Source organism: Talpa occidentalis, unplaced genomic scaffold (assembly GCF_014898055.3).
Source record: "Talpa occidentalis isolate TD23 unplaced genomic scaffold, MPIMG_talOcc4v2.1, whole genome shotgun sequence".
Classification (NCBI taxonomy): Eukaryota; Metazoa; Chordata; class Mammalia; order Eulipotyphla; family Talpidae; genus Talpa; species Talpa occidentalis.
In genome coordinates, this window is record NW_026555331.1 from 13,954,694 (window position 1) to 13,969,112 (window position 14,419).

A 14,419-nucleotide genomic window follows, 5' to 3' on the forward strand; every position below is an offset into this window, starting at 1 on the left:
ACCCTACTGATCACACTTGTGTCTTGTCTTCCGAGTCTGGAAGGAATTCGCCTCTCCCAGAGCACATGAGGGGCCATCAGAGACCTGCTGAGGTGAGAGGTCACAGGAGCGGAAGCTCCAAATAGGCGGGTTTTCTGTCTCTGGGTTCACTGCTGAACCCCAGAGTCCATGTGCTCAGATCAGTGCCTGTTTCCGACACAGCCTCATCAGGGTGGCGCGACTGAGTGTGGATGAGGGAGGGTGGATGAACAGAGGAGGGATGTGACAATGTGTGCATGGAGGAGAATCCGGTTGTCCGAGTGGCAGGGAAGCTCCAGGGGTGTCAGCCTGTCAGTTTCCACCCAGAAGCCCAGGTTCCCTCTCCGTAAACACTCACCTTGCCCAGAGGGTTCCTCTATGCTTCCTGGAAAGAGAATCACAAGCCACCATGTCTTTCCTCATCCTCAAATTTGCTTTTGAGACACTGTGGAGGGTTTGCGCTCCCTCCGACCCCGCCTCCCTCCTGCAGCACCTCTTCCTGCCCCATCAGACCCACCCTCCCCACCCTCAGCCCCCAGGAGCCCCCTGGACAAGGTGCTGGGCCAGGCCCAGGGCAGTGGTGCCAAAGGCAGGGCCAACTGCCAGGTGTAGCTGATCATGGCAGGAAGGATTCTCCTCCCAAGCCCATCACACACTCACCTGTTAGGGCCATGGGACCAGAAGACTTATACGTCACTGCAGGAAGAGAAATTAAATTCCCAGCCCAAGAATTAGTTCAAAGATACAAGGTTTTTCTGCTCTTCTGCCCCTGCTTCCCCACCCCTCCTCTCTACCTGCTGCTGCCCATCACCCAGGGGACCAGATCCCAGAGCCCTGGGAAGGAGGCCACTGCAAGCATGTGGGGGTTCTGCTGTGCAGAGTTGAGTCCCGGGGGATCAGATCCCACTCTCCTGGCACAAAAACAACTAACCCCGCACCTCTGGCCTGTAACCCAGTTCCTGCAGGCACAAATAAATAAATCTTTAAAAAATTAAAATTAAATAAATAAATGAGGCGGTGGTGACAATCACCGGGGTGTCAAGTGGGAAGCACATGCAGCAGCACCAGCACACACCGCACCCTACAGATCACACTTGTGTCTTCTGAGTCTAGAAGGAATTAACCTCTCCCAGAGCACATGAGGGGCCATCAGAGACCTGCTGAGGTGAGAGGTCACAGGAGCGGAAGCTCCAAATAGGCGGGTTTTCTGTCTCTGGGTTCACTGCTGAACCCCAGAGTCCATGTGCTCAGATCAGTGCCTGTTTCCGACACAGCCTCATCAGGGTGGCGGGACTGAGTGTGGATGAGGGAGGATGGATGAACAGAGGAGGGATGTGACAATGTGTGCATGGAGGAGAATCCGGTTGTCCGAGTGGCAGGGAAGCTCCAGGGGTGTCAGCCTGTCAGTTTCCACCCAGAAGCCCAGGTTCCCTCTCCGTAAACACTCACCTTGCCCAGAGACTTTCTTTTTTCTTCCTGGAAAGAGAATCACAAGCCATCATGTCTTTTATGCATCCTCAAATATACTTTGGAGACACTGTGGAGGGTTTGCGCTCCCTCCGACCCCGCCCCCCTCCTGCAGCACCTCTTCCTGCCCCATCAGACCCACCTTCCCCACCCTCAGCCCCCAGGAGCCCCCTGGACAGGGTGCTGGGCCAGGCCCTGGGCAGTGGTGCCAAAGGCGGGGGGCCCTTCCCCAACCCCATCACACACACTCACAGGAGCCTTATACATCACTGCAGGAAGAGAAATTAAATTCCCAGCCCAAGAATTAGTTCAAAGAGACTAGGTTTTTCTGCTCTTCTGCCCCTGCTTCCCCACCCCTCCTCTCTACCTGCTGCTGCCCATCACCTGGGGACCAGATCCCAGAGCCCTGGGAAGGAGGCCACTGCAAGCATGTGGGGGTTCTGCTGTGCAGAGTTGAGTCCTGGGGGATCAGATCCCACTCTCCTGGCACAAAACAACTAACCCCGCACCTCTGGCCTGTACCCCAGTTCCTGCAGGCACAAATAAATAAATCTTTAAAAAATTAAAATTAAATAGATAAATAAATGAGGCGGTGGTGACAATCACCGGGGTGTCAAGTATGTGAAGCACATGCAGCAGTACCAGGCACACACCACACCCTACAGATCACACTGTGTCTTGTCTTCTGAGTCTAGAAGGAATTCGCCTCTCCCAGAGCACCTGAGGGGCCATCAGAGACCTGCTGAGGTGAGAGGTCACAGGAGCGGAAGCTCCAAAGAGGCAGCTTTTCTGTCTCTGGGTTCACTGCTGAACCCCAGAGTTCATGTGCTCAGATCGGTGCCTGTTTCCGACACAGCCTCATCAGGGTGGCGGGACTGAGTGTGGATGAGGGAGGATGGATGAACAGATGAGGGATGTGACAATGTGTACATGGAGGAGAATCCGGTTGTCCCCGTGGCAGGGAAGCTCCAGGGGTGTCAGCCTGTCAGTTTCCACCCAGAAGCCCAGGTTCCCTCTCCGTAAACACTCACCTTGCCCAGAGACTTTCTTTTTTCTTCCTGGAAAGAGAATCACAAGCCATCATGTCTTTCCTCATCCTCAAATTTACTTTTGAGACACTGTGGAGGGTTTGCTCTCCCTCCCACCCCGCCTCCCTCCTGCAGCACCTCTTCCTGCCCCATCAGGCCCACCCTCCCCACCCTCAGCCCCCAGGAGCCCCCTGGACAGGGTGCTGGGCCAGGCCCAGGGCAGTGGTGCCAAAGGCAGGGCCAACTGCTGGGCGCAGCTGATCGTGGCAGGAAGGATTCCTCCCCCAGCCCCATCACCTCTCAGAAAGCTGAGTTCGCTTTCCGTTCTCACTACAGAAAATAACCACATTCCAATTAGTTCAAAGATGCTCTGTTTCTCTCCTCTCTGCCCCCTGCTTCCGCACCCTCCCCAACCTGTCTCGCCCATCACCCAGGGGACCAGATCCCAGTGCCTTGAAGAAGGAGGCCACAGGCCAGCACGTGGGCATTTTGCTATGTGACTTGACTCCTGAGGGGGATCAGATCCCAGTCTACTGGCATGAACACACACAAAAGAAACCACTTACCTGATCGGTAAATAGGCCTGAACAACTCTGGAGAGATAAAAAAGAAGGGCTCACTCACCAGGAGTTATAGATTGACACACACACGCACACATACAGCCCCATCCCACTGTTCAGGGAAAAGCTTGTTTTTTATGTGTTTTCAAGGGTCCATCTGGTGAAAATAAGGGAGCTGGCAGGCTGTGCAGCAGAAGCTGGTTTACTGTGGGGAGAGGACCTACCCCCTGTGGGTCTGGTGAGCACCCTAATTACATTAGGGCTCACAGGGTTAAGGTCAAGTCAGAAAACACGCCCAGATGGGAACTTACTTATTGGACAGCATTTCTGCTTCTTCCCCTTTGTGATATCATAAAAACCTGAAAGGAGAAGGATCCAGGTCAGGAGAGCCAGTTCACCCTGCTGGGGGCTTCCCCACCCCCACCCGCAGCCCAGCCCTGCTCCTGCAGACCAGAGCGGCAGCTCTTCTCAGGGGGACCTGGGGGCCCTGATCAGAGGCACTGACTGGGGTGCTTGTGACAACTCAGAGCCCCTGACCTCTCTCTGGACCTTCTGGGTCTGACGCTGAGAAGACCCTGGGATCTGCACCCACGGGTGCCACTCGCTCCACCAGAGACCTGCCTGTGGGGGGGAGGGTCTGCTCCTCCCAACCCCTCCTGCAGGGCTCTCCCCTCCGCTGGGTCTCTCTGACCTGAGTCTCCTCCCTCCTGTCCTGTCCAGACCCTGCCAGCTTCCTGAGTGGCTTCATATTTCCAGTGAGAAATGTGGTAAAATTGTAAACTTGTAACAATAGGATTTGTGAATAGGTGAAGAGAACCCATGAAGGAAACAGAATTGAAACAGTCCTACAGATGAAGCGCTCACAGGCCCTAGTGTCCCGGTATCCAGGAGACGCGAGTTCCAGTGAGTGCACTAGTGACTGGGGGGTGTGAACTCACTGGGGTGAACTGCAGCGGGTGGAGGCAGCGAGGCGGGGAGGGGAGGACACAGAGTGTGGAGATTCTTTAAGGACTTGGCCCTGAGGGGAGGGGGTTTGAGGAAGGATAATGGGGGACGGCGCGGGGGAGCCCTTGGGTGAGGGGCTGTGGGAAGGCAGGGCCTGAGCCCGCGGTCAGGTCCTGGGGAGGCCGCAGGTGGCTGGGGGTGGAGACCGCTCTGTGCCAGCCCCTCCGCCAGACACTCCCTCTAACTCACCCCACTCTGGAGAGTCCGTCTCATTTCCATGTTATAGACAAGATGGCTGACGGAGAATTCTGGTTTTCTCTACAGTCACACAGCAACTCTTTGGCAAATGATTGAACTGGCCTGCACTCTGCTTTATTCTCAGATTTATTGTAGGGATTAAACTCGTGTGAGCCTGGTGTCCAAGGCACAATGGTAAAGGCTCCTTCAGTAGCTTATTAGCATGAAACTATAACAGCCAGCATGGCCAATCACCCCTCATGGACTGTCCAGGACTTGTAGGCACTGGCGTGGGAGCCTTGAGTTTCATTCACTTCATTCTCCAACACATGCGAAACATAATATGCTCGATGACTGGGCTTCTTCCTCCTCCCTCCCTGAGGACGTGACGCTTTGTCATACGCCACGACCATAAAGCACAATCATCTCCCGCTGCCTCTGCAGGGGTCTCTGACCTCCCCTAAACTGGGGACACCATCTTCGGCTCTAGCCCTCAGGAGGGCCTTGCTCTGGGGAGGGCTGGACTTTCCCCAGAAGCAAAAGACACTGACCCTGCAAGACCAGACAGTTCAAGATCTTTCTATCCAATGTCACTGACAGGGGGTAATTGACAGCAGGACCTGACCCTGACCAGATGCTGCAATCAGGATTCTCTAGAGGGGAGTGGGGGGCAGTGGGGAGAGGACACCCCCTCATCTCCGAGGACTCTGCCCCCAGCTGCATCAGGCTGACCTGAAGATGGGACCTACATGAGGGAATGAAGAGCCCAAGGAGCGGGAGCTGTGGGTTTGCAGCCTTCACGTCACCCAGTTTACACACTTGCTTTTTGATGTGAGTGGTTCACACATGTGGTGTCCAAACTCAGAGTGTGTGTTCTGGGGACTGTCTTTTTTTCAGGCTAGTGAAGGAGGAAAAGACGTAGGTAAAATCCCGCCTATGTGGCTAGGGCATCAGGTTTGCAGTCTGTGACTGTGCTGATGTCTTACAGGCGTTTACTTGGGGGTTGTGGATAAACCACAGAGGAATGATTCTGGGACTTCCCAGTTGAGCTGCCGAGGAAAAGGACCTTGGGAAACAGACATGGTCTGCACAAGGGCCGCCTTTGCCCAGGGCTAATGACAACCCCGTTTTTCATTCCTCACACTGTCTCTGTGTCTGCCTGTGACAACAGTTCATTGGGCCGTCCTTGACGGGGGTCACAGAGGGTAAGACATGTGGGTGCCCCAGACAGTTGATAAAGGGAGCTGGACAAGCAGAGAAGTCAAGGTCCCATGTTGATGGTCTTCCCCTCTTTCCTCTTCTCAGCAGAAACACCCCCCACCCCACCGACCCTCGCCCTCTCTCAGCCTCTACTTACAAATCCTGTTATTCTTAAAAAACAGCTGCTGCTTCTTATAGGCCATCACCATGCCCGTCTGTAGAGTCATCTCCATGTCTCTCAATATTTGGCCCTCTCCTTCTGCTTTAGCCTGGGGGCAGAAGCCAAGGAACATGGTCATATGAACATGTGGTTTTAAAGTCAAGTGGGGGCCTCCCCGGTGGCGCAGCGGTTGAGCGCTGGGTTGCGAAGCTGCCCGCAGCCTCTGTGGCGCCGGTGATCCCCGGCTTCTCCCCGGCCACCGGAGGAGGGTCCCACATGGCGCGCAGACCTCTCCTGCCGCCCGCTGCTCCCCTCAGCAGTGTACTTCGGTCCTTCTGCCTGCTCTGCTCCCGGCTCTGGCTCTGGTGAATTCTCTCACCCTCCCGCGCTTCTGACTGTACCCAGTGCTTGTATAAACAAAACAAACAAACAAATAAAATAAATAAATAAAACATGCCTCTATTAAAATAAATAAATAAATAAATAAAAAATAAAAATAATAATAAAGTCAAGTGGATCTGGAAAGGAGGTTGAAGGTCACCATCTACCCTGAAAATAAGTAAAATCCTGAAGAAAGAAAAACACCAACAACTGTTCTTAGATCTGTCGGGAAGGTAGGTCACATCACAGAGAAACCCAGTGTGCCCCAAATTGGAGCAACTGAAAGGCAGGTATAGAGAATCACAATTTACCAGAACAAAAACCTCCATGTGAACAGAGCCAAGGTTACAAAAAAGCCTAAACTGCAGCTATGGAACTGCTGCAGGCTCGATGAGGACAGGCTGGAACTTAGAAACTCAAGGGAGACTCAGTCACTGAGTGTCTCTCCATGTATAAGTTTCGTCTACAGGAGTTTTATTAGGTTCTCACTGTGAATATGGGAGAAAGAAAAAAAAAAAACAACTTCATGTCTAGGTAGGAGGAGGAGGAAGAAAGTCATGTTGACAGATGGCAGAACATTCTGTTATCATTGCTAAGATCTGGCTCAAGAGACATTTTGCCAGAGCCTTACCTTTTGGAGTTTTTTTTTTCAATTTTTTAGTATAATTTTTACGTGGTTGATCATTTTTCTACATAGCTTAATTTCTTCCCTCAGATGTAACCCCATAAAACTCCCACCACCAAGACAGCAGTGACCTGTCACCATAGTCTCTTGTGCTCTTCCCTCTCCTGTTTTGCTTCCTCTCCCTCCCCCTCCCCTGCTGAATTTCTCTGATTTATTGTTTGCCTGCCAGTTTTGTCTTTTTTTTCCTAATCCCTTGTATGGTTTCCCTATGTTCCTCCCATAAGTGAAGCCTACTGACATTTTTCTTTTTTCCTTCTGGCTTACTTCACTGAGCATCATCCACGCCAGCTCCATCCATGTTGCTGCAAATGGCATGAGTTTCTCTTTTTGATTGCTGAATAATATTCCATTGTGTGTATAGACCACATCTCTTGATCCAATCATTTGGGGGGGGGGGGTTTAGGTTGTTTCCATATCTTAGTTATTGTAAATAGAGTTGCAATTAACATGGGAATACGGGTTTCCTTTCAAATTAATATTTTGTGAGCTTTGGGTAGATTCCTAGGACTGGAATTGCTGGGTCATAGTTTGAAGGTGCTCCACACCGCTTTCCACAGTGGTTGTGTTAGGGGAAAAGGCTGTCCTAAAGCTAATTCCATACAGGCTTTGTGGACTCCACCCCCACCCCAGGCCAAAGCCAAAGACACTGGAAACTCCAAATCCCATCCCCACCCAAGGGAAGGTGGCTGGGACCTGAGGGTGGGGTTCAGCAGCCAGGTTGGTATAAAGCCAGACACATGGGCTTGGGGGGGTTCCCCCATTTTGGCTCTCCGCCAGCTTGCAGGGTCCGGCCAGCTCTGAGAGTGACTTTGGGTTTCCAGGTCGTCAAATCGGGTAGGACGCATTAAAGACTTTATTTCCCTATTTTCTCCCTGAGTTGTACATTTTCCTTATTTCCTTTTCCCTTGTAAATAAACCTTTTATGAACCTTTTGTGTGTGCCTGTAGTGGAGTATTCATAAGTCCCTTGTAAGCGCACGGGTGAGGACCCACAGCCAGGCAACCCTTTCAATATCGGGGCTGCCCTATAGCAGCTGGACGATTTTTGCATCCCCATCAGCAGTGTAGGGGAGTTACTTTATCTCCCCATCCTCACCAGCATTTGTTGTTGCCCTTTTTTTTTTTTTGTAATATGGGCCATTCTCACTGGTGTGAGGTGGTATTTCTTTGTGGTTTTGATTTGCATTTCCCTAATTATTAAGTGATTGAACATTTTTTCATATACCTGTTAGCAATTTGTATTTCCTCTTTGGAGAAGTGCCTCTTTAGCTATTTTGCCCATTTTCTGACTGGATTGTTTACTTTGCTTTTGTTGAGTTGTATGAGCTATTTGTAGAACATTGTGATCAGTCCCTTGTCAGTTGTATGGAGTAGAAAAATTTTTTCAAACTCAGTATGGTGACTCTTTGTTTTGGTTAATGTCTCTTTTGCTGTACAGAAGCTTTTTAGTTTGATATAATCCCAGCTGTTTATCTTTTGTTCACTTTCTTCACTTTGAGGGATGAGTCTCTAAAGGTGTTACTGCGATGTATGTCATGTAGTGTTTTGCCTATATTCTCTTCTGTATATTTTATGGTTTCAGGTCTTATGTTCAATTCTTTTCTCCATTTTGAGTTGTTTTTTGTGCATGGTGTGAGGTAGTAGTTTAGTTTCATTCTTTTGCATGGGGTAGCCCAGTTTTCCCAGTACCATTTGTTGAACAAACTATGCTTCTTGCATGGCATAGCCTTTGCGCCAATGGACCATTAATATGGGCCATTCTCACTGGTGTGAGGTGGTATTTCTTTTTTTTTTTTTTCAGGTGCAGATGGTGGAGGTCGGACAAAGTGGGACACACATTGTGGTGGTGGAGTATAGTACATGCCCTGATGATAAGGTGCTGGTTCAAATGGTGGAGCATTTGAGGATCCGCGATATTCTGATAATAAACATCTGCCTGCTGAGCTGGATATAACTGAGAGCCTCGTTATACCATCTGAGGTGGTTTGGTGACAGGCATAGGTGGAAGGTCTGCTGGTCCCCTTGGAGGTACAGGATGTGGATTCACAGGTAAGGCAGAAATACTCTTGGGGACAGGTTCTAGCAGGTCAGAAGGGGATCCAGGGACACTACGGCTCCGGTGATCTATCTTTCCTGGTTTCAGACTAGCATAGTAGTTGGTGTCTGTCCCTCGTGGAATCAGCTTTGTTACTGTGTTCCCTGCTGATACAATTCCATTTGGCAGAGCAGGGGGTTTTCTGTTAGGCAGATCCACTGCACCTTCATCTGAAAGTACAGCTGCTGAAGGCAGGCCCACTTCATTAAGTTGACCCAAAGAGGCACTCAGGGGTCTTCTTGGGAACCAGGCGCTTTTTCATTTTACGGAATTTTTCCAGTTCCTCCCGTGAGTGTGCAAATGTACAGCTGGCTCCATGAGGACATCCTCTCTCTGCTTCATATCTCGACACATGTATGTTTTATATTTTCTATGCTGTGGAGGCTGCTGTTGGTCTGCTCCTTTTTTGCTATGGTTCTGAATATAATCAACCAGCCCTTGTACCACTGTATGCAGAGCAGCCAGCCCATTTTCTAGCTGTTCCCAAGTAGGAGGAGGAGCATCTGGACTAGGGTCAATGTTTGCTAACAGCTCCAAATGGGGTCTTAGTAGGTTCAAGTTTGCTGGATCTCCAGTCTGCTGGAGAGCAATTGTTAATTCCTGAACACTTTGTGCAAAAGAGGCTGGGATCTGCAACTTATCAATGATGGACTGCATATGAGATTTGTGAGACTGGTCTCCATAAAGCAATGAGGACCACTGGTCTGGTGCAATTCATAAGCCTGCTTCCACAGCAATCTGCACTATCTGGGAGTCATGTTCTCGTCGCAGTGCTTCATAGGTTCGGAATTCTTCTTTCAGCTGTATCAAAGAGTCTTCATCACGTTTGGTAACCTTGAAGCAGGAGGCTCTATAAAGGAGCTGGGCAACATGCCCAATGCTAGTTTTAGAGACTTGAGGAAACTGTGGCGCCAACCTTTGCACCACAAAGAGAACCAATACTTTTCTTGACAAAGCAGAACCATCTTCTAACGCCAGCAGAACCAGCTTTAAAGCTTCCTCCTGCATTGCTGATCCAAGGAACTGGCAACCCCTAGTCTTGACTGCTGCCCAAAGATTGGAAGAGAGTTGCTGAGTATTCTGGTGTTGGAGAATGAGCTCTGTGACTGTTCATTCACCCAAAGATCGAGCTGCCCTCATGGCACAAATCCTGCCTTCTTCTTTCATTAGTTGACAGTGGACCAGAGTCATCAGCTTCCTCTGCATTGGGTGACTCAGAACACTCTGAGTGGTGCTATTCAGACCCACTCCTCTAGCACTGCTGAGTGGTTTCAGATACAATGCTAATTCTTCTACACATTTCTTGGCTTCCTCATAAGGCTTTGTGTCTTCAACCCCACTACACAAAGTAATGGGCTGCTGCTCAGGGACCTGAGCACCCACCAGCTGCAGCAATGCTGAGTTCACAGGGAGGAGCTCTATGTCTGTATGATAGTGGTCTGGTCAAATGGGCAAGCCTTGCGGTGGAGTTTATTCACACACATTTTTCAGACAGTATAGCCACAACCCAAACTGATGAGCTTTCGAATTGTTTTCTCAAAAGTCTGAGTTCAAATTGGGCAGGAGAGGAAATCCGTCCATTGTGGAGCTTGTACAGGCATTGCTTCTGGAGTTACAATTCACTCACACACACACACACACACACACACACAGAGAGAGAGAGAGAGAGAGAGAGAGAGAGAGAGAGAGAGAGAGAGAAATCTAAAGCAAAGATTCCACTGGAATCAAAATCTTTGAAAATGTTTTTTTTTTTTTTTAATAGGTTCTGTAGATACAGTCAGCACATAGTGTGAAATATAACCACGCTGGTCCGAGCAGCAGCTCCTCTCAGCTCCGGGTCCCCATGGCCGATTGCCACCACCGCTGCTGCTGCCGCCACTGTAGATGCTGACTCTGTCCCAGGCCGCCAGGCCATGGCCGTCGCCACCACCACCAGCACTGCCTCTGGCCTCCCACCTGCTACTGCTGAGGCTGCTCCTGCAGCAGGGGCCATCTTGTTGGTCGGCCTCCTCTTCCTCCTTCTCCACCACGGCCACCAGCCAGGTCTCCTGTGAGGTGGTATTTCTTTGTGGGTTTGATTTGCATTTCCCTGATTATAAGTAATGTTGAACATTTTTTCATATTCCTGTTGGCCATTTGCATTTCCTAGTTGTCCATACATATGTGGCTTTATTTCTGGGTTTTCGATTTGATTCCATTGGTCTGTGTCTCTGTTTTTGTTCCAGTACCATACTGTTGTAATTATTACAGCTTTGTAGTATAGTCTGAAGTCTATTCTCCATTCTCCTTTTTAGTCAGGAGAGCTTTGGCTATTTGAGGTTTTTTGTGATTCTATATGAATTTTAGCAATATTGGTTCTATTTCTTTGAAGAATGCTATTGAGACTTTTATCAGAATTGCATTGAATCTGTGAATTGCTTTTGATAAGATGGCCATTTTGATTATGTTAATTCTTCCAATCCATGAGCAGGGCTGTCTTTCCATTTCTGTGTGTCTTCTATTTCTTTTAATGATGTTTTATAATTTTCTTTGTATTGGTCTTTCTTTGTATTGGTCTTTCACCTCCTTTGTTAGTTTTAATTCCAGGTATTTAATTATTTTTGGTACAATTGTAAATGGGATGGTTTTTTAAAATTTCTTCTTCAGATTGATTGTTTGCAGATAGGAATGCTATTGCTACTTTACTAAACTGCCCTCTGGGCCCCTTTGCTAGCTGGGTGGGCATTAGGGTTCCTGTGGTTTCCTTCAACCAGAGGACTTGAGGTAGTGAGAGACCCCTGATTTTGGGCCCAGAATTGCAAGGCTCTGGTTGTGGCCCTGTCCGCCGGTGGGTGCAGCAGGCTGAGTGGAATGCATTTACTAGTGTAGCAGTGGCAGCTAAGTGTCCCCAGTGCAGGGCACTGCAACTTCAAGGTTCTATTTGGAAGAGTGGGGTTTTCTTGAGTGTTGTGCCTGGGCTCAGAGCTCAACAGGCGCTGGTGACTGGTGTATTTGTCCTGATCACTAGGTGGCACTAAAGGGCTGAGTGAGATGATCCTCCCTGCAGAGGTGTACTCCAGAATTTTGCCCTGTTCTGGGGAAGAGGGGAAAAAAAGAATTGTACCTGTGGAGTTGGAGGCAAAGCTATGGCCTTGGTTACCCACCTGTAGGTATCCAAGTGTTCCAGATTTAGTAGGGTGGATTACTGTGGGTTCCAAGCTAGGTTCCAGCTGGGGCCAAACGATGCTTGTGGTTTTTGGTGGGCTGTGCATCTGGGTTCACCCAGGATCAGCCAGGATCCTACAGATCACAGGTTCCTCATTTTCCATGTGTCTTTTCTGTTCTTCTGCATCCTGGTGAACTGCTGGTGGCCTATAGCTGGCTTGAGGTGTCTGGGTTTTGCTAAGAGCTCATTATTAGTCCTGTTTTCAGTTTTTTTGTTATTTAGTTTAATGAGAGAAGTTGATGCTAGCATCTATACACCACCATGTTGATGATGGTGTTCCCTTCTGGAGTTTTCGAAGAATCATGACAAACTATGGCTGGAAAATTGCCAAATTCATTTTCTTCTAGCCCCCCACATGGGGAAAGTGAAATATCTAACTTTAACTCCCTCTCTACATCTTGCCGCACTTAAGATGGGTGCAGATACACTGAAATGTCCTTGTGAAATTCACGTCACAGACTAACGTGTTGATGAAACACCAAGACATAGTAGCCATGGGACCGTAGAATGGTGTCCCTCACCCCTTACATCTTACCTCCACATCACTAAAGATCATTTACCAGAGTTCCTTTTACCCAGTATATTTCATCTTCTATTCAACAAAATATTACAAGGTTTGATCAAGGAAAAAGCAGCAATTTAATAGACCACGTCTGACTATCAGACTCAGATATAATATGGATTCTGGAATTCTTAGACAGGGAATTCTAAATAACTGTGATTAATATGCTAAGGGAGCTAGTAGAAAATGAAGAAAAGATGGGTAATGGAAGGAGAGAGATGGAATTTCTGAGAAAGAAGCAAAAAGAAATGCTAGCCAGATCAAAAGCACTACTTCAGAAATAAAGGGTGCCTTTGGTTGGCTTTTAGGAGTCTGGATCCAACTGAGAAAATAGCTCTGGACTTGAAGACATCTCAAAAGAAATCACTAATTTGAAACACAAAGAGAAAAAAAGAAAATAAGTGGAATACAATAGCCAGGAAATGGGGGATAACTGTAAAAGTTATATGTATAATTGGAATAAAAGAGAAAATGAAATATTAGAAGTAATAATGACTGATAATTTTTCTCAAAATAATATATAAGACACCAAATAGGTCCGGGAAATGCAGAGAACACCAAGCAAAACAAATGCAAAAGGAAAAACATATAGTCCTAGAAATATCACACTAAAGCAATTAGAAATAAAAGTTAAAGAAAAGATATTGAAAAAGAACAGATGATAAAAATACTTTAATTCTACATAGTAAAGCAAATATAAGAATTACATCCAACATCTCTTCAAAATCATGCAAGCAAGACGAGAAGAGGAGGAACACCAATCTAGCATTCTATAGCCTCCAAAATTATCCTTCAAAGTGAAGGAAAAATAAAGACTGTCTCAAAAAAAAAAAAAGAAAATAAATGAATACATTGTCTTTACATATGATTTACAAGACAGGGTAACTCCTAAAATAAGTAATGAGAAAACAACCTGATTTAAAGATGAAAAATATACTTGAACAGATACCTCAGCAAAGAAGATACATAGATGGTAAATAAGCATTTGTAAAAGCCGTCCCCCATTATATGCAACCAGGATAATGCAAATGAAAACAGTAATAAGAAACCACTATATACCTTATAAGAAGGACCAAAATCCAGAACAGTGACAACACCAAATGCTGATAAGAATGTGGAGCATAAGGAACTCCCATTCATTGCTGGTCAGAATGCAAAATGGTACATCCACTTTGGAAAACAGTGTGGTGATTCCTTACAAAACTAAGCATACTATTCTCATCATAAAATCTATCATGCTCTTTACTATTTACTAACAAGGCATTGAAAATTTGCCTCTTGGGCCTCCCCTGGTGGCGCAGCAGTTGAACGCTGGGCTGTGCAGTTGCTCACAGCCTCTGCAGTGCCGGTTCGATCCCCGGCCTCAGGCGAGGGTCCCACATGGAGCGACAGACCTCTCCTGCCACACCCACCACTCCCCTCAGCAGTGTATTTCAGTCCATCTGCCTGTTCTGTTCCCTGCTCTGGCTCTGGTGAATTCTCTCACCCTCCCATGCTTCTGACTGTACCTAGTGCTTGTATAAATAAATAAACAAATAAATCTTAAAAAAAAAGAAAAGAAAATTTGCCTCTCAAAAACCACCACATGGATGTCTATAATTAGCTTTATTCTTAAGTGTCAAAATTGGACTCAACCAAAATGTCTTACAATAGGTGAATGATAAACAGTGGTGTACCCAGACAATGGAATATTATTCACCACAAAAAAAGATGAGACATCAAGGAATGGGAGAATTTCAGTGCATTTCACTGCATGAAAGAAATCAATACTAAAATGAAGTACTATATGATTTAACTGTAAGACATTTGGAAAAGTTAACACTATGGAGACAACATAAAGATGAGTGGTTACCAGGAGGAGGATACTGCTTTATGTT

The 14,419-nt window shown here is 47.6% G+C and overlaps 1 pseudogene; it reads right to left on the reverse strand.

The window, feature by feature from the left end:
• Window positions 1–8,804: 8,804 nt before the first annotated feature.
• Window positions 8,805–10,398, reverse strand: LOC119249360 (roquin-1-like; annotated as a pseudogene).
• Between the last annotated feature and the right edge of the window lie 4,021 nt (window positions 10,399–14,419).